This window comes from Spinacia oleracea, chromosome 3, assembly GCF_020520425.1.
Source record: "Spinacia oleracea cultivar Varoflay chromosome 3, BTI_SOV_V1, whole genome shotgun sequence".
NCBI classification, from domain to species: Eukaryota; Viridiplantae; Streptophyta; class Magnoliopsida; order Caryophyllales; family Amaranthaceae; genus Spinacia; species Spinacia oleracea.
Genome location: NC_079489.1, coordinates 125,387,707 through 125,407,408, shown reverse-complemented (window position 1 = coordinate 125,407,408; position 19,702 = coordinate 125,387,707). Strand labels below are relative to the sequence as shown.

Here is a 19,702-nt window from a genome sequence, read left to right as displayed (position 1 = left end):
ATGGTTTGTGCCAAGATTTTCAATTGTGTTTATGATTTCAGATGAGGTTTTGTTGTGACACACGACTTTGAGTAAGTGTGATTATATATATTTCCTAAATTTATTGGATAAGTTTTCAAATGTGTTTTAGTGGGGAAGAAGCCGTTAACAACGGCCATGAACAACATTTGTGTATTTGTGTGTGATCTGTGTATATGCACATTTGTGCATCTGTGTAAATGTACATATGTACATCTGTGTGGGGACATGTCCTAAAAGTCTTGCAAGCATGTGTGAAAAGGTGGGTGACGACCCCTAAAAGTTTGGAGACAGTGGTTCTTCAACCCATCTCTATTCGTGTTCTCTTCCCCTAGTTAGTTTATAAGTTTTAAAGACAAACATGTTAGAATTTGCTGGAATAAGCAAATATTGTGAAAGAATAAGTATGTTTATGTGTTTTGAAATATCAAACATATATTGTTTGCGAAATTCGAAGTGTGATTTTGATACGTTATTTATCATTTATAAGAAGTATTTTTGGAAAATTTATAGTTTTGGAGTATCAATAACTTATAGTTACTCTTTTGAAAAGTTTATACTAGTATTATGATACAATTTCAAAAATAAATTATCGAGATCGATACGAATCGAAGTTCCAATGGCTTTGAGAGAATATATATATGTGTATTGGTATGAGAGATTCAGTATGGAGAATCATTAGTGGCTATTATGTTCGAGATGTGTTTGTAGTTAGCTTATGTTCGTCATTAAAATCATGAGAGACGAATTGTGAATCCATGATGGATACTTTTCCGGTATGTGTTAAGGTTTGATTATGTTGAATTGTGGATTTGAAGACTTCTTATGCTATGAACATCTTTTGAACACCTAGTGAATAAGTCTGAAACCTTTGTTTAATTTATTTAATCAATCACGAATACTACAGTTGTGATTAAAGATTTTATGTGAAATGATTTAAGTTCTTGCAAATTTGAAATATGATTTTTGATCGGATCAAATCGATTTTACCTTACAAATAAATAACTCACGAAATTATGTTTTAAGCCACTAAAATGAGTTTCAGGTTGGGCAATGTGTACTCAGTTTCCATGACTTTGTTCTTTGAACCTGTCCTGGTGGGGGCAGATTCCTATTCGTGATTTTGCAGGTTTAGTTAATGCTGGAATTTGAATCAGGGATCGCGAATGCAAAAAAACGATATATGCTAGCTGAATTTCATATATAAGGTTGTAATAGTTTTTGTGTGAATATTCTTAAGCTAAATATGAAGAGTTATTGAATTTCATGGATTAGTTCCTTGTTGGTTAAGAGCTAAGTTTGATTAATGCTATTAAGTAATTTTACTTAGCAGCTCGTTAAGAGCGGGCTGTTACATCCGGGCCTACTTTTTCAGGAACTTTTTTCATTATATGCCACAAACAAAGTCCGTGGCGAGTGTTAACAAACACCTCATTTATGGCAACTTTCATTGCCGAGTCTTGATCGGTTATCAAATATCTAGGCTCACAATTTCCCATAGCATTAAGGAAAGTCCTAAATAGCCATTCAAATGATTGAGCATCTTCTTTAGAAAGTAAACCAACCCCAAATGTTATGCAAGACTTGTGATGGTCTACTCCGGTGAAAGGAGCTAAAACCATTGAGTATGTGTTGGAGTCATAGGTGCAATCAAAGGATATCATCTCTCCAAACAATGAATAATTTTTACGGCTAGTTGCATCCGCCCAAAACAGATGTGAAACATGATCATGTTCATCTAGGGCATAATCAAAGTAGAACCCATTGAAAACATCTCTTTTTCGTATAAAATTCTCAATTAACATCTTAGCATCATCACCCTTGATGTGCTCCTTCAAATCTCTATGAAAGTTCATAAAGTCTTTCATTGTCGTAACTACCTACATTTTCCTTAAATAGCCGAAAAGATTTCGTTGGTCTAATGTTCATTCTTGTATTATTATTCACAAAATTCTTGTGAACCATCGTCATTTTCCTTGAACTTCTCAAATATGGCATGGATGTAGGAGAGGCTAGGCAATGGTTATGAGGCTCAAAAAATTTGGTAACTTTGTATTCTCCATCTTCATTGTTAAGATTCCAAATGATTCTAGCCTTGCAACCAACTCGCTTTGAGTTTCTTTTACGGCGTCGCTTCCCTTTTTCATCATAATTACCTTCAGATTCTAAGATACCTTCTCTACTGCAAAGATAATACTTTTGAATGATACCTTTGCTATTCTTGTATACCGTAGATGAACGAACGTCAAAACTGAAGGAAATAATGCCCTTGGTCCAAGTATGCATTCTATGTTAAGTCTAATAAATGCGGTTCAGTATTAATTAACAAGTTAATAATTCAGTGAGATCAAGTGAGCTGAATGCCTAGCTAGAGGCCGCTTCAGTTCAAGTGGAATTAATGATATTAATCCACAGCTTACTCTTGACTGAACCCGTAGGGTCACACAAATAGTACGTAAACGGATCAAGTATTTAATGGCATTAAATACTCCATCTATGAATATTCGGAACCGACGGATCTTGGTTTCAGTGGGAGCTAAGATCGTCACAGGCAAGAAATGAATACTCCGGAAACGATGATATTGCCGGAAACGGAAATATGGATCGTATCGGAAATATAAATATTATCCAAGTCGTAGATGTTGCCGGAAACGGAAACATGGTACGTATCGGAAAATATTATCGAAAATGGAAATATTGCCAGAATCTGAAATATTGCCGGAAACGGAAATATTGTCAGAATCGGAAATATTACCGGAATCGGAAAATAATTCCGGAAACGGAAATATTAAATATTTGTTCGAAACGGAAATTAATTCCGGAATCGGAAATATTAAATATTGTTCGTATCGGAAATGAATTCCGGAATCGGAAAATTTAATCGGAAGCGCATCGTACGAATAAGCATCGGACGAGGCCTGCCGGACGAGGCCCAGCACGAAGCCAGGCCATCGCCCAGCAAGCCAAGCGCGCCGCACAAACAGCCACGCCAGGCCCAGCGCAAGGCCAGGCCCAGCAGGCTGCGCAGCGCGCACAGCGCGCACAGCACGCGCAGCGCGCAGCGCGCGCGGGCGCTGCGTGGGCTGCTGTTCGCGCGCACGCATGGGGCCCATCGTGGCAACCGTGCGTGTGTGTGCAAGTGTTTGTGTTCATGCACGTTTCCTAAAACATGCAGAGTTCGGTTAATGATTAAATTCCTAAATTCTATTTGATAAATTAATTAAATTAGAGTTCTTGTAGGATTCTAGGTTTAATTAATTTGTATCTGAATAGGATTTCGATTCCCTTTCCATACCCCTATAAATATGAGGCTAGGGCTCACAATTTATAATAAGTTTCAAAGTATTCAAAAGTGAGTTTTTTGAGAGAAAATTAAAACACACATCTTGCTCATAAAAGTGCCGAAATTTTCTAGTACCTTAAGGGCGATTCTAGTTGGTCAATCTTAAGGCGGATCCGGACGTACTGTGGACTATCTACGGAGGGACGACACTTGGAGTCCTAAAGACTTGATCTTGTTCGGTTCGGGCGCAGCTAGGGAGGGCACGCAACAAAGAGTATGCATCTAAATTATGCTATATGATTATGTGTAAATAATATGTTGTCCTGGGTTAATGGTTGTTTCCGCATGATCTATGTAATGTCATATGTATCATAACCTAACAGTGGTATCACGAGCCCCTTATTATTTTCATAATCTAAATTGCATGAACATGGTTAAATATTACAAATTTGCAAGAATTAAAAGGGGTGATTAATTTTCGTAATTGTTAATTAATTGCAAATTGCGTTTATTTAATTATACGTACGCAGTTTTTCGGCAGTTTCTTCGTTACTCATCCGAATTGAGTGATTTTTGTGTCAATTCCGCATGTAAAAGGCATTCTAAAATTTTGACGAACCCAGAATTCTCAAATTCGAAGCCTAACTATGACTTTTCGAAGGTTTTAGTTTTTCGAATGCAAAATTTCGTAAATTTAAGATGTTAAATTAAATATTTGCGATTCTTGTTGATAAATCTTGAATTTTTGATTGACCTACTGCATATGTTTAACAAGTTTGAATGCCTAGTCTTGTTAATTATGCAATCTAATTTGTAATTATGATTAATTTGTTGAAAATTAGAATAATTTAGAATTAATTTGATTTTCATAATTAATTGTAATTTAATTAGAAACCTATGATTAAAAACCACCATAAAAATTGTAAATTTATGATAAATTTTAAATTTTTATGACCTCGACTTGAATCCATAACAATCGGAAATCAATTGGATAATAAATTTTCGATTTTTCGCCCTAAAATTATGTAATTAATATTATTTATTAATTTGTCATTAATTTTAAATATAAATTTTAAATTTTTATGCGATTCGTTCATAAAACTTGCACGCATGAAGCAATGGACGCTTCGTGTTACCCTTAAGGGGTGTTGTATAATGCGGGCATGCGACGACGAGCAAGGGAGCTCGTCGCCCGTGCGGCACGAATGCAATGAGCAAGGGCGTAGTGCACGAGCACAAGGCAGCAGCCCTGCCTTGTGTCGTGTGCCACGAGCAATGGACGAATGGGCATGGGCGAAGGGCGAGCCAAGGCAGTCGCGTGTGGTCAGCAAGCGAGCTGCGCCACAACGCGCGCTGCCTCGCACAAGAGCGCGCAGCCTCGCGCGCAGCGAGCGCAAGTTCGCGTGCCACGAGCGCTGCGCCCAGCATTGCTCGCGCGCACAACGAGCGAGGACTCGCGCGCACAGCCAGCATTGCTCGCGCGCACAGCGAGCGATGTCGCCCGCCCAGCGAGCGATGTCGCGCGCCCAGCGAGCGATGGCTCGCGCGCCCAGCGAGCGATGTCGCGCACGCACTGCGAGCGATAGCTCGCGTGCGATGAGCGCTGGCGCGCGCAGCGAGCACCAATGCGTGCGGAGGCTTGCGATGGGGATGCAGCAGCTATGCGACGAGCGCATGGGCTGCGCGCACATGGCCAGCAATGGCTGTGTGCGTGCGGCCCATGGGCGTGCAACGCGTAGGGTGTTTGCGTTACGATTAAAGATCGTTTTGAATGTTTAATTTGAAAATTTCAGTTCACGTAATTTTAATTAATTTTAAAATTAATAATTTAAATTATTTTCTTGGATTTTAATTTTGAATATTGTAATTATAATAAATTTTATTTATTCTAATTATTTTACTAAAATTAAAATCATGAATTAATTTAAATACGACTGAAATTAAATTAAACTTTTGGATTCAATTATAAATTGATATGAGCTTTAAATTTTAATTAAATTTGTATGATTCCGGTTGGACTAGAAATACATTTTTATGTTTAAAATTAGTAAAGCATATAAATTTATTGGTTTAAGTGGGAGCGCTTTTTAGTCATAAACTCTTGATTAGGTCTACAAATCCTTAAGGTTAAAACAACTTGATTAGAATTAATAAGGACTGAATAATTGGTAGATTATTGGTGCCCTTGATTAATTGCTGCAAATGTTTACGTGATGCATAATGTGTTTTACTAACCAGCTATGTGGGCCATTCATGATAATGAATGGGTGAATGGTATATATTGTATATGTACTGTTTTGCAGGTTATGAAGTGACTAGTATGGCCCAAATAGGATAGAAAATATGGTCTGCGTACCATTAATTTGAATGTAATTGGTCTAAAGTACCAAAGTTGTTTTTCAATTCAAATATGGTCTGCGTACCATCAAATAGTTGTAATTAGTTTTAATTATAGCTTATCCTATTTGAAGAAAATGGTGCCTCCCACGGAGATTTTAAAGACGGACTTTGAAGTCAAAGCTTCAAGATGAAGTCGGGCCATACTAGATCACATTTATCTTATGCATGCTTTAAGTTATTTATTGCTTTAAATATGTCTTAATTATGCATGAGATTGTGGCTTGATTATGTTGCATGATTAAGGATTTTAGTTCACTTAAAATCTAACCAACATAGTAAGAGCCTTAAGTTCCAAACTTAAAAATTGAGTTAAAAGGTGCCATGCCAAAATATACACTTGCTTGGATATCCTTTACATCAATCTAGTAATAGTTTTCGCTCAGCGAGGTGTTGCTTATTGGTCCTAAAGGGGCAAGGTACACAAATAATTGTGAGTACATGTTAGTTTTGGTGAAACTCAACGATATAAGTAAGGAGTCCTTTTATGTCTTGGCAAATTCGATAGGTTTACCTAATAAGTTCTTAGACGTACCTATCAACCAAGAATAGTTTCTAGACTATTAGCAAAAGGCTTTTGCTTACCTAAGATGTTCTAGGATTGAGTCGACAAACTGTGCTTAATTCTTCAATGGTTTTAGGGTCTTGGAATCATTTTATTCAAACCTGCCGGAACACATAATTCGAATAAAATGCTAATGACTTGCTTAAATTGCATGATTGCTTTCATTTTCAAGTTATTATTCATGATAAATGTTTAGACTTTGCATGCTTCAATGAATGTTTTAATTATTGTTTATAATTAAATATCTTGCACTGCAATAAATCCTTTTAGAAAGGTAACAGTAAATTTCCTCGATTGGTAGTGAATCCAAGAACGATTCACGGAAATGAGAGAAAGTGAGCAATTTAAAATGTACGTTTCTTATAGCGACTTTTATGGTTGTTTTCGAACATCAAAATCGAATGGCAAACCAATTGGTGCTTGTGAATTCAAAATACAATGTAGTTTTGAGATCATAAAGCATTGAGTTTAATACGCTCAGCTTTACCAATGGTTAACAACCTAAAATCTTTGTCCATTTAATTCTCGAATGAGTCTAGTCCCTAGACATTCGAATAGATCGATGCTTAGAGAACTTTAGAAGCTTCTGGTAAGATCATCTAGTTGAAACAGAATATTCAACATAAATTAAATGGAAAGAACCTTGTTGGAGTGACATTGGACATGTCTAACAAAATATAAAAGTCAACACTAGAGAATTCAATTCTTAAGGCTATAAGAAAGGGTACAAGAAATAGGAAAACAAAGGAACAGATGAAAGGAATTTACAATTCCGTTTCTACCTGTAAGTTTATGTTTAAAGAGAAGTGACCTAGCAATCAAACTTCCTTGGTATCATATACCGCTTGAGGTTCTTACTTCGATAATAACTCAAACAATGGAAGCTAGGATACACTAATGACCTACAAGTGGGAAATGAAGCATGGCAATGCTACATTAGTTGTAGGGTCATCTAGTTTGTTTTAAGTCCTTTCAAAGGCTGGAACTTAATGGCTATTTTGTTCCATAATCAACATACCTAAATTTCTGTTTTCAAACACAGAAAGACTCACATTCAAGAAAAACAAAAACAATGTTTGTTTGTTTATTTGAATGAAATGGTCAATTACAGGATGAGTCAATATGCTTGATTAAAACAAACAACTCTTTATAGAACTTTACTAGGTTCAAATCAACCCCTTGATTTGAGTTCCACTAAATCTTTGGCATTGTTGCTTAGACCATATCAACAAGTTAACATTCAAAAGCTCTATTTTGATGGACTTTTGAAAGTTCATTGATTTCTAGATCAATTTAAGACGACTAGTCTTACTTGTTGAAAGTAACAAAGAATATGAACTATTGTTAGAACGCCTAGACAATAGAGTTCAAAGCTAAAGAAAGGTTTTATGACTTTATTATTTCACACAGATTTGAGTGAATATAGGTTTATTTACTCAATGTGATATAAGTTTGAATCTGTTTGGCTAGTTCAAAGATTCAGAAGTATAAATCCCACTTGGTAAGAAATCATAAAGATCTAGGTTAGATCATGTTGATGATTACTTAAATCAAGAATGATCATCAATGATTGTGTAGTAAAATTCACAATCTAGCTCCATAAGATATGGCATATCTAAGTTGGAATGATCGAAGTCGATTAGTACTTGATTCGATCAATGATGGATCATAAAGACTTTTCCTATAATTTCTAAAACAAAATGCTCAACTACCACCAAACTAAACCAAATTCGTCAAAGCTATTGAAAAGTAATTTCAGAATAACTTTTCATAAAATATATCTAGAGAGTTGCAAAACTCAGTGGGAGCTTAGTGTTTGTTATTCAACAAACTAAGGCCCAAGTATAGATATATGTTTCATTGTGATTTATTCAAATGAGACACAAGGGTATTGTTTCTACCACGAATTTTTGAGAACATAATGTTTGTTTGCTCGAAATGATGTCCTTTTGGAGATTCGTTTCCAAAATGACAAGTGGGAGAAAATAGACCTCGAAAGTTTTCGAGGCGAACAACAAACATAAATGGACATTTCGGAGGCTTTTCGAAGTGCTTCAGAAAATCCGAACTTATTCTTTGAAGACTTTAGAAGTGGCTTTAAAGAATAGACATCTCTTAGAAAACTTTACAAGTGCTTCAAGGAGAACAGAATATTCAAAGGACTTGTAAGTGGCTATTGATATTCTATTGTTTGATGTTCTATACCCAAGTAGGCATAGAATTCAGATCACTGAAACTATGAGATTCTTCTATTAGATAGTGAAGAAACATAGAGATCAGGTCAATGAAACTATGAGATTCTTCTATTAGATAGTGAAGAAACCTACAACTTGCAGTCAAACTATTATCATGTAGATTAATGAGTTAGTGACCTGTAAGAAAGCTATGACGAAACCCAGATTCCCTAAAATGGTTAGAGGCCATATATAGACTCAAATGTTTTAAATGGTTAGAGGCCATAAAACATACTCAATGTTTTGATGACAAAATTGAAATTTTGTTGATTTGCAAGAATAGTTTCACACCTATTGGTGGCAAGTTTGTTTTAAAGGATAAAAACCATCAAACATTGAATTGTGTTCACACACAAAGCTAGATTAGTTGCTAAAAGTTACAAGCAAATTCACGGTGTGGATTGTGTTGAAACCTCATGCATAATCGTAATGCTCAAGTCTATATTCAAGCAATGATTGCATATTGGTACATATAGCAATTGGATGACAAAACTTATTCCTCAATCAAATGTTGAAATAAACTATGTACATGGTATGTCATAGGATTTGTGGATCCAAATAAATGCTTGAAAAGGAATGCTAACTTATGAAATCTAAGTACAGATTTAAGCAAGCAATTGGGAATTGGAACTGTATTTTAAGTGAAGCTAATAAGCATTTTAGTTTCATAAAATATACATGATTCTTATAGATATATAAGAAGTTTAGTGGGAGTACGTAAAACTTATTTGGTCCTATGTGTATCACACATATCTCTCTATTGTGAAATAACATTCAAATGCTAATGACTTAGGTTTGAAATTATTCATCAATGATGGACCAAGGCGAAACTTAGTACATACTGGGTATTAAGATCTATTTACAAAGATCTTATGATATTGTTTTGGATTAAGTAATGGCATTTACTAAATCAAACACGAAAGTCTCCATTGGAAATATTCGACCCATGTGAATAAATCTAAGTAAAGGATGTTTGAACTATGTATAAGCATTTACTAAGTTAAACATCAAAGAGTCTAAATGAGATTCTTAACCTATATTATATGTCAAAGAATTTAGCTGAATTTAGTATCTACTGAAACTAGATAAGCTAAAGTTACATGAATAGAATTCAATTGGGAATTATTCTGCAAAAGAATTTATCATGTATGATATAATTTGAGGATCGCCAAAAACGTATCGTATGACTTTAGGCATGACGAACATATACCAATCTCTATTGATCTAAGTGAAGATCAACTAGATTGAGATCAAGAATGCTTATGGTACTTGAAAAGGTACATAGGAATAGTTCTTGATTCAAGGAAATAAAGATATGCTAAATATTGATGCTACACGCATAAACACTGGCAAAGGATCAAGCAAGACCCTTTGGAGTTAACCATTGATAAGGACGAGCTATAGCGCATCGTGTTTTGAAATGGAAACATGGATTGGAGACCATGAGTTATTGCGTGGGAAATTGAAATATTAATTTCTATGTTCTAAGATACAGCTGGAAAGTCTTCCACATATCTGTGAACTGCTTGGATAAGTAAATCCAAACAAAGCATCACTAGCAACCTAAACAGTTGAAGTAAAAGTACTTATTGCCTAAGAAGCAATAAAACATAGTTGTTTATATTAATGAGTTCTTCATTGAACTTGGGTGGATCACATGTCTGCTAACTTGATGGCTCTTCATTGTAAAATGCGTAGAACCACTATCGAAGTAAGAAAGACTAGATCACATAATAAACAAACTCAAAAGATCTTATCATCCTATCTCGAATATCATTCGATGAAAAGATATTAAGATTGGCAAAGCATGATAACTAAACCTATGCAACAAGTGAGAAGCAACACTCACGTTGTAGCGCTGGAAATCAGGCATAGCTTTGAATTCCATGAACTGTTTTAAAGATGGGTTTGAGGCCCATGGTTGTAAAACATTGGGGTTGAACATTTATCATATATGAAATATATTTTCATATTCCATTTAATCTTGGTTTAGTATTAAATGATGAGTCCCTTCAAATTTGACGATATATATTCAAGATAGACTGTCAGGACCAGTCCTGTGACTAAGAAATTTCTATCAAGTGAACTTGAATGTCAAAGGTTGAAAATGGTCCCTAGTCGGAGTTTTCTATAAAATTGGACGCATAGAAAACGTTAGACGATTAGAATGCAAGATGACTAGTAGTTCTGTTTCTTGAACTATGTGGACATGGCAATGTCATAATCATTTGCGTAGATACTTACTTTGGGAAGACTAGTATCGGACAAGACCTATGAAACTTTACTGTAAGAGATGAAAATCTGTCATAAGTAAATTTCATTAAAATTATTCGACACTAAATCCTCAATACCTGAGTGATTTGAGATTACTTGTTTGAGAACTGGTTGCTTTGACGTTGACCAACCGTCGCACAGTAAAAGGAGGCTATAAAGGCAACGCTCAGGTAATCACCTATCAAACGAAGTCTAATCTCAAGATCGCAAGATTGGGATTGTCCTCCCATAAATCGGGATGAGATGCTTAAAAGTTGTACAAGGCCACTCGGAGAGCTAGAAACTGTGAAATGCATGGCCGTGCTCGGATGAATCATAGGCTATGATTATCTGTTTATTTGATCAGTTGAACTCTGAAACCGAGGAACACCTCTGGACGTAATAAGGATGACAACTCTTACCTTATGTTCAAGAGCAAGCATCGAGCGACAAAGGAATTAGGAAATGCACACTTGTCCCTAAGGACAAGTGGGAGACTGAAGGAAATAATGCCCTTGGTCCAAGTATGCATTCTATGTTAAGTCTAATAAATGCGGTTCAGTATTAATTAACAAGTTAATAATTCAGTGAGATCAAGTGAGCTGAATGCCTAGCTAGAGGCCGCTTCAGTTCAAGTGGAATTAATGATATTAATCCACAGCTTACTCTTGACTGAACCCGTAGGGTCACACAAATAGTACGTAAACGGATCAAGTATTTAATGGCATTAAATACTCCATCTATGAATATTCGGAACCGACGGATCTTGGTTTCAGTGGGAGCTAAGATCGTCACAGGCAAGAAATGAATACTCCGGAAACGATGATATTGCCGGAAACGGAAATATGGATCGTATCGGAAATATAAATATTATCCAAGTCGTAGATGTTGCCGGAAACGGAAACATGGTACGTATCGGAAAATATTATCGGAAATGGAAATATTGCCAGAATCGGAAATATTGCCGGAAACGGAAATATTGTCAGAATCGGAAATATTACCGGAATCGGAAAATAATTCCGGAAACGGAAATATTAAATATTTGTTCGAAACGGAAATTAATTCCGGAATCGGAAATATTAAATATTGTTCGTATCGGAAATGAATTCCGGAATCGGAAAATTTAATCGGAAGCGCATCGTACGAATAAGCATCGGACGAGGCCTGCCGGACGAGGCCCAGCACGAAGCCAGGCCATCGCCCAGCAAGCCAAGCGCGCCGCACAAACAGCCACGCCAGGCCCAGCGCAAGGCCAGGCCCAGCAGGCTGCGCAGCGCGCACAGCGCGCACAGCACGCGCAGCGCGCGCAGCGCGCAGCGCGCGCGGGCGCTGCGTGGGCTGCTGTTCGCGCGCACGCATGGGGCCCATCGTGGGAGCCGTGCGTGTGTGTGCAAGTGTTTGTGTTCATGCACGTTTCCTAAAACATGCAGAGTTCGGTTAATGATTAAATTCCTAAATTCTATTTGATAAATTAATTAAATTAGAGTTCTTGTAGGATTCTAGGTTTAATTAATTTGTATCTGAATAGGATTTCGATTCCCTTTCCATACCCCTATAAATATGAGGCTAGGGCTCACAATTTATAATAAGTTTCAAAGTATTCAAAAGTGAGTTTTTTGAGAGAAAATTAAAACACACATCTTGCTCATAAAAGTGCCGAAATTTTCTAGTACCTTAAGGGCGATTCTAGTTGGTCAATCTTAAGGCGGATCCGGACGTACTGTGGACTATCTACGGAGGGACGACACTTGGAGTCCTAAAGACTTGTTCTTGTTCGGTTCGGGCGCAGCTAGGGAGGGCACGCAACAAAGAGTATGCATCTAAATTATGCTATATGATTATGTGTAAATAATATGTTGTCCTGGGTTAATGGTTGTTTCCGCATGATCTATGTAATGTCATATGTATCATAACCTAACAAAAACCACATATTACAGCATACTCCTTATAAAATTCGATAGACTTTTATAAAGTTTTGAATACCATTCCTTCACGTGGTTTCTTATCTTCAACACAATATGGAATCCATTCCCTAGTTCCATCTTGAGTCGGATATGTTTCTGCTCTAGGACTTCGAATATATTGGATTGGTGTAGGCTGTTTTGTAGGCACTGTAGAGACTGGTGTAGGCGCCGTAGGTACTGTTGTATGCTCCATAGGTTCTGTTGTAGACTCCATAGGGACTGTCGTAGGCACTGTAGATACTCTTGTAGGATTTGCAGGCCCCTCCTTTGCAGGCTCTGTAGGTTCTATTGTAGGAACTGCAGTAGGAACTGAAATAGGCACTGCACAAACCAAAAATAATCACATATATTAAATGAGAGTGGTACTGCTAGTTGGTCTTTAGCCTCTGCTGAGTATTTGCATGCTAAATGGGAAGTTACAAGAAAGGGAAATAATGAACAGATATGTGACATTGCTATATTTACAATCAGATGCAAGCAAAACAAAAACAAAACGAGCAAAAGAATTCCCCCAAATGAACTCAATTCAAGCAAAACACCACTTGCTGCCCTCCCATGTTACTATTATGTGGCGGACATTTCTAATTACCCGGTTGTACGTTCTGATAAGGCATCACACATAGAACTTACAACAAGAACTAGATTAACTAACAAATTCCAGCATTACATATAAGCACAATTATTTTGCTCATTTGAATAAATGAGCAAACTAATTTATACCAGAAAGTTACTGCTTCTATTAAAATTTGCTCATTTGACCAAATGAGCAAAATTAATTTGCTCATTTGACCAAAAGAGCAAAATTAATTTGCTCATTTGACCAAATGAGCAAAATTTCATATTCCAGGCAGTTATTGCTTGTGCCAAAATTTACTCATTTTCCCAAATGAGCAAATTTACAAATTTCAGGCTTTTACTGCTTGTGCCAAAGTTTGCTCATTTGACCAAATGAGCAAAATTTAATATTCCAGGCAGTTACTGCTTTTGCCAAAATTTGCTCATTTGACCAAATGAGCAAAATAATTTCTTCCACACATTTACTTATTTTGTCCATATTTTCTCATTTGAACAAATGAGCAAATAATTTCCAAAAAATCAGTTCTGCTTCCGTAATTTTGCTCATTCTCAAAAATTAGCATAAATGAGCAAAATTGATTCACACCCTAAATAGTTGTAACAACTTTGCTCATTTGCTCAATTGGGAGTTAACACCCTAAACAGTTGCAACAATTTTGCTCATTTGCTCAATTGGTTCACACCCTAACAGTTGCAACAATTTTGCTCATTTGCTCAATTGGTTCACACCCTAAACAGTTGCAACAATTTTGCTCATTTGCTCAATTCATTATCAGTTGCACTCTCTTTTTTGTTTCTTCAAAAACCGAACAGCAGGGACTTTAAACCCCCCCTAAAACTCAACATGAATAATTAAAAATTTATGCAATTTACATACCTAATTTTCGCAATTTTCATTCGAAATTACTAATCAACTCTATTCACTATGAATTAATTATTGTTTCATTAATTTTAATATTTTCGTAATTAAAAACAGGGGTTTACTCTCCCTTTCGATTTCTCATGAACAACCAAAGACACAATCAAAATTTATGCAAAATTCATTCAAAATTAACGCAATTTTCAATCAAAAATATCAATCAATTCAATTTCACAATCAATTTGTAATTTGTTCAATAATTTCGAAAGTTTAGTTTTAAAATTAAAGCTAATTAATTTCAACTAAAAATTAAAAAAAGTACCTTCCATTATGGACGAATTTATTTTAGGAGAAGCAGAAATTGAATAGCTTAGCAAGAAGGATGATAAAATCGAGTTGGAAGAATTAATTCTTGGTTTCAGCCGCAGAATTCTTGGTTTCTGCCATGGAAATTCTTGGAAGAAGAAAGAGAGGATTCTGTTTTTTTAGGGGTTTTGTTTCTCGCGATATGTTGGTTTGTATTTTGGAGGTTGATTTCGCGTTTTAATTTCCGCCGTCAGATCTGATTCATTTGTGCGGTTCTGATTGCTTCTCATTCTTCCTATTTTAAGGCCCTTCTCATTGGAGGGGGACCCTATATATATATATATATATATATATATATATATATATATATATATATATATATATATATATATATATATATATGCATATTTGCTAAATTATTAGAGCCTCACGTAAGGAATCTAATTGTTTTGGCCAATGAAAAATAAGATTTCTAATTTATTTTTGAATTAAAAAAATCGAGTGCCACGTAGATAATTAATTAGGCGCCATATTTATATAAATATATTTTAATTAATTAATTACTAATATATACAACTTTATCCAAAATCAAACACTCTAATAATTAAAAAAAAATCTAAAATAAAATTCATCCAAAATCAAACACTACTCTAAAATAAAATTCAATCCAAAATCAAACACTAATCCAATATAAGAGCGCCACATAGAAAATCTAAAGGTTTCGAAATTATTTTTGAATTAAATTAATTCTTAATATGACGCATATACAACTTTATACAAAATCAATACTCTAATAATTATAAAAATAAAAAAATTAAAATGAAATTTAATCCAAAATCAAAAAATTAATCTAATCTAATATACTACGTACAAAATATAATTTAGGTGCAATGCGCCAATTGATGTTTTCTTGTGGTTTGTTAACAAAGTAAAGTTTCGGTGCAAAATTTTCTCTACCTAGTCTTGGACTTGGGCTCTTAGTAGTTTCGGATGTGTAGGCCCACATATTGACTACTATGCGTGCAAAGCAAGTATGCAACTAATATTTGCTTTTTGCATGATTTTTTTTTTAATTATTTTATATAAAGAGTACGTACATTACAGAGAAGATGATAGTAGGCGACAATCGATTTCAAATACGGAGTACAAAGTAATTAAAAATGTCTCACTGTGTCAACGTGTCGTAACCAAATTTCAGCTTATCAGGATAACCTCCATGGAATTTAAAACTCTTCTCAAAATGATGTAGACATACATTTATCAAGTATTCAAGTATGATGGATACATACAGAAACGTTTCTTTCATCTCTCCCTCTAATTAAGTGCCAAGATTTAAATTAACGTTGTTTATTATTCATTTGGCAGTTGAGGCAAGAATATCAATTGGCACTTGCTAGAATCAAGAAGTGGACCAACTCATTTGTGGAGTATCATATTATATATGAACTATGAAATGTTTGTGGTTGAGTGTCCATTCAGATAAAACGTTTCTCTTTGGCTATCAGAGACAAACGTTTTTAAGCAAGTGTTCATATATAAATATACTTAATTCAAATGGGAATTTCTCGTCTTACTATAGGAGCTTTCGTAGAATTGTATGAGTTATTTTAGACGGATAAGATGATAAAAGGCTTAAACGGTCGGGTCGGAACTCCCTCAAGTCAACCCAGTCTAGATATTTTGAGAGTGGTTGAATAGAGGCAAGAGAGGGAATCCCCTCTCCCATACAAGACACTTTGGAGTGCTTTAATGGTTTTGCTCAAAAGGACTAAAGAGTATTTTAAACCAAGAGTAATTGTTCCGGGTATGAAACAATGTGCTTCGGATGAAGGCCCTTTCGTTGAAGTGGAAGATCTAGCTTGCTTTGATTATATGAAGCCCAAGAATACCTGCACACGAGTAAGATCACTAGCCTCGGGGGTGCTTCCGAGGAAATCCCTCTGATGCTTAAGTAAGCACTTGGTTCGGATCTAGAGAGAGTTCTCTAGAGAATTGTAATTGTGAATGCAATAAATAAACGTACCTTGATATGTGCGCTAGGGTGACATATTTATAGTGTTTGTGTAGTAAATGCAGCTAGGGCTTTACTACAATTGGGCGCGCCTTGGGTCGCTTAAATGGAGCGTAGAGCCTATGAGTGAGAGATGACTTTATGCAGTGTTAGCCAAGTGCGCTTTTGGGCAGCAAGCCCAATTGGTAGCCAATTGGGTACCCAGATAACTTGCCCCCAGACCCATTTCATTTAGAATTTAATGAATGGGTATCCATATGCAACTTGACGGTTTTGAGGTCCAAAATTTCCGCCATTTGATTCAAAAAGTCATTTTGAATTTGTGCATTTATGACAATTGTTGATCGTCGCTTCAGCTCCAACTGATCATGCGGTGCAAAACTGAATGGAAGTTAGGCGGTTTTTTGGGCTGCTTCCCTATAAATACCCAGTCTAGCGCCTTATTCTACTTTTTTACTTTACCGCTCTTTCGATTTTTTCTCAAATTCAGGCGAACTTGCTCTTCGGATTTCATAGATGTTCGTCTTGCTGTTGGGATTTTTCTTCTAGACACCTTTCTTCATTCGTCTTGTCGGCGGATTCCGCTTTCGAAGAAGGTACTCTTTTTGTTAATTTTTCACTTTTCTTCGTTTTTCTCTTCTACCCCACCATCTAAACCCTAGATTTAGAGTTTCCGGTGATGGCTAGAGATAGTATAGAAGTAAGAAGAAGTTTGTTGTTGAGACCTCTAGTGAGAGGGAAGAGGAGGAGATTCCTTTGGAGAGACGAAGGAAGGTTTCTCACGGGCATGGTGCTTTGGGAAGCACCGCTGCTGCTGGTAGATCTAAGGGTAAAACTCTTGTTGATTCGGGCAAGAAAACATGTTCCTCTGGGCGGTATACCATTCGCTATGAATCCTCTGAGGGGTTTTATCGCGGTCTACACTCGTCATTTTGAGTATGGACTTCGGTTCCCTTTGGATCCCTTCGTTTCCAACGTTCTGCTTGGATATAACATTATCCTTGGCTCAGCTGACGTCGAAGTCGATGCGACATATCATCGGCTTCCGATGGGTGTGTGATTTTCTAGAGTTCCCGGTCTCGGTGCCAATTATCAAGGAGTTGCGCGAGCTGGTGCAAACAACCTGTACGGGAAGCCCTACCGGCAAGCCGGTAGGACACCCCTTAACAGCTGCGACGAAATTCTTCCGTTGTCGGTGTTGATGGACACGGATGGTGGAACATTGTGAATAAGAGGGCCAAGAAAAGCCAGTCGTCTTATATCACAGTCTATCTTTATCTTTTTTTGATAAGAAATTGAAAGGGCAATGGCTTCTTGTCCGTGTTCCTACCAATCCAAAGCACCCCAACCTTTACAAGCCGCCAAAGTGGCATGTTGCAGTTGATCAAAGAATGTCGGGAATGGGCTCTCCCAACCGCCTTAGCACCGATTACACTTACCTTCTCTAATGGTACTTGGCTAGGACCTAGTGTCTTAAGCATCCCGAGCCGGAGCACTGGCTCCAGAATATGCATTATATTTGTCGGGTGGTTATCCTTGCTGTTGTCGGTCTCAACAACATTTATGATAAGGGTGAGATTTGTTATGCTGAGATCGTGCTTTGGGTGAGGTATTTTCCTCCGTATTTTCTTTCCTCGGATCTAACCTTTTTTTTACTTTTTGTGCAGAGACTGGTCTTAACAATATTGACTGGAGAGTACTTGGCATCACTCGAGAGCGTAAACGTATTTATTGTCGTATCCCTTACTATAATTTCTGCAACGCAAATATGAGGAATCCGAAGTTAGAGCAACATCAACTTTCCGAGGATTCATTTGCTCGGATCAACGACGTGTGAGCCGACCCTTGGGATTCTGCAAATCCGGGTGATGTAGTTCCTTTGAACTTCGCTCTTCGTGATCTTGCGACAACTTCGGATCCAGTAAGTTTTCTTTCCCGTAGTTTGAGTGTTTCAATTCATCTTTTGGATATCTGAGTTGGGGATTGAAGTCTTGACCTTTTGATCTAAGGTCCTGCCGTTTCTGCTGCCCCGCGTGATACTCCGTCTGCTTCATCTCCCGCTCAATTGAACATCTATGTTCCTGAAGCTCAGATAACAGTACATATGACAACACTTTTACCCATCCATTTAAGTGGTCACCTAACTTTTCTATATCATTTCATTCTTTTTGAGTAGTCATGACAAATTTTTATACAACAATGACAGTATTTATACAACATAGACAACAATTATACAACATTGATACTCCCTCCGTTCCTAAATACGTGTCCACTTTGGACATGTACACGGTAATTAATAAAATTGAATGGTGTGTAAGAGGTAATGATTGGGAAAGGAAAAAGTAGATAATTGTTTATTGATAAAGTATAAATAAAAGTGGAGGTGGTGATTGAAAAGTGGGAAAAGTGTAGAATGTGTAAGAAAAGGTAATAATGATATATAGAAAAGTGGGAAAAGTGTAAGGAAAAGTGGGAAAAGTGTATAGAAAAGTGGGAAAGGTGTATGTCAAAAAACGGAAAGTGAACACATAAAAGGGAACGCCATAAATGAAAACTGGACACGTATTTAGAAATGGAGGGAGTAATATATAGCAAGTCAACAATACTTTTACCCATTCATTTAAGTGTGGCCCACTCTTTTCCAATTTCTTTTCTTTTACCTTTTTTTGGGGTGGATATGGGCTTAAAAATCTACTGATGACCAGCGGTTTATCATGCCTCGAAATGAATACGGAGTTCTCCTTAATACTCCGTACTAACTCGAAACGTTTCGCAGCTTTGTTAACCTAATCACGAAACGTTTGATTAGAAAATGAATTGGTTGGTAAGGTGAAGATTCCAATTTTCCTGACAAATGTGATGGATTGTAGTGTTTGTCTACTGTCTAGGTGTCTGGCCCGCCAAATTGTAACGAAGAATCCTTTAAAACGGTTTAAGATGATCTCCCGTTTTTAAGAATACCGAAACGTTTCTTCTTTTACGCTAATGCACTTCCGTGTCTGACGGAGATCTACCTCACCTGAATTGTTGCTCCTTCCTTGAAATTGTTGTCAGCTAGCTATACGCCTTTACATACATCGGCCGATCGGCCAAATGACTTTTTGCCTTATTTGGCTTTTGAATTACAGATAGTCCTTGCACGTATAAGTTGTACACCGAGTTTATATTTATTAAAGATTTGGTAACTTTTAATAAGTAATATTTACATATTTTGATTTAACTTTTACTCTGATATA

General features: G+C 36.5%; 1 long non-coding RNA gene across 1 annotated transcript; it reads left to right on the top strand.

Annotated features, from left to right (window-relative positions):
- The first annotated feature begins 16,062 nt into the window (after positions 1-16,062).
- On the top strand, positions 16,063-18,843 carry LOC130469376 (uncharacterized). The gene is made up of 3 exons (XR_008929882.1): positions 16,063-18,038; positions 18,134-18,387; positions 18,476-18,843. It is a non-coding gene; the product is annotated as an uncharacterized lncRNA (long non-coding RNA).
- Positions 18,844-19,702: the final 859 nt, after the last annotated feature.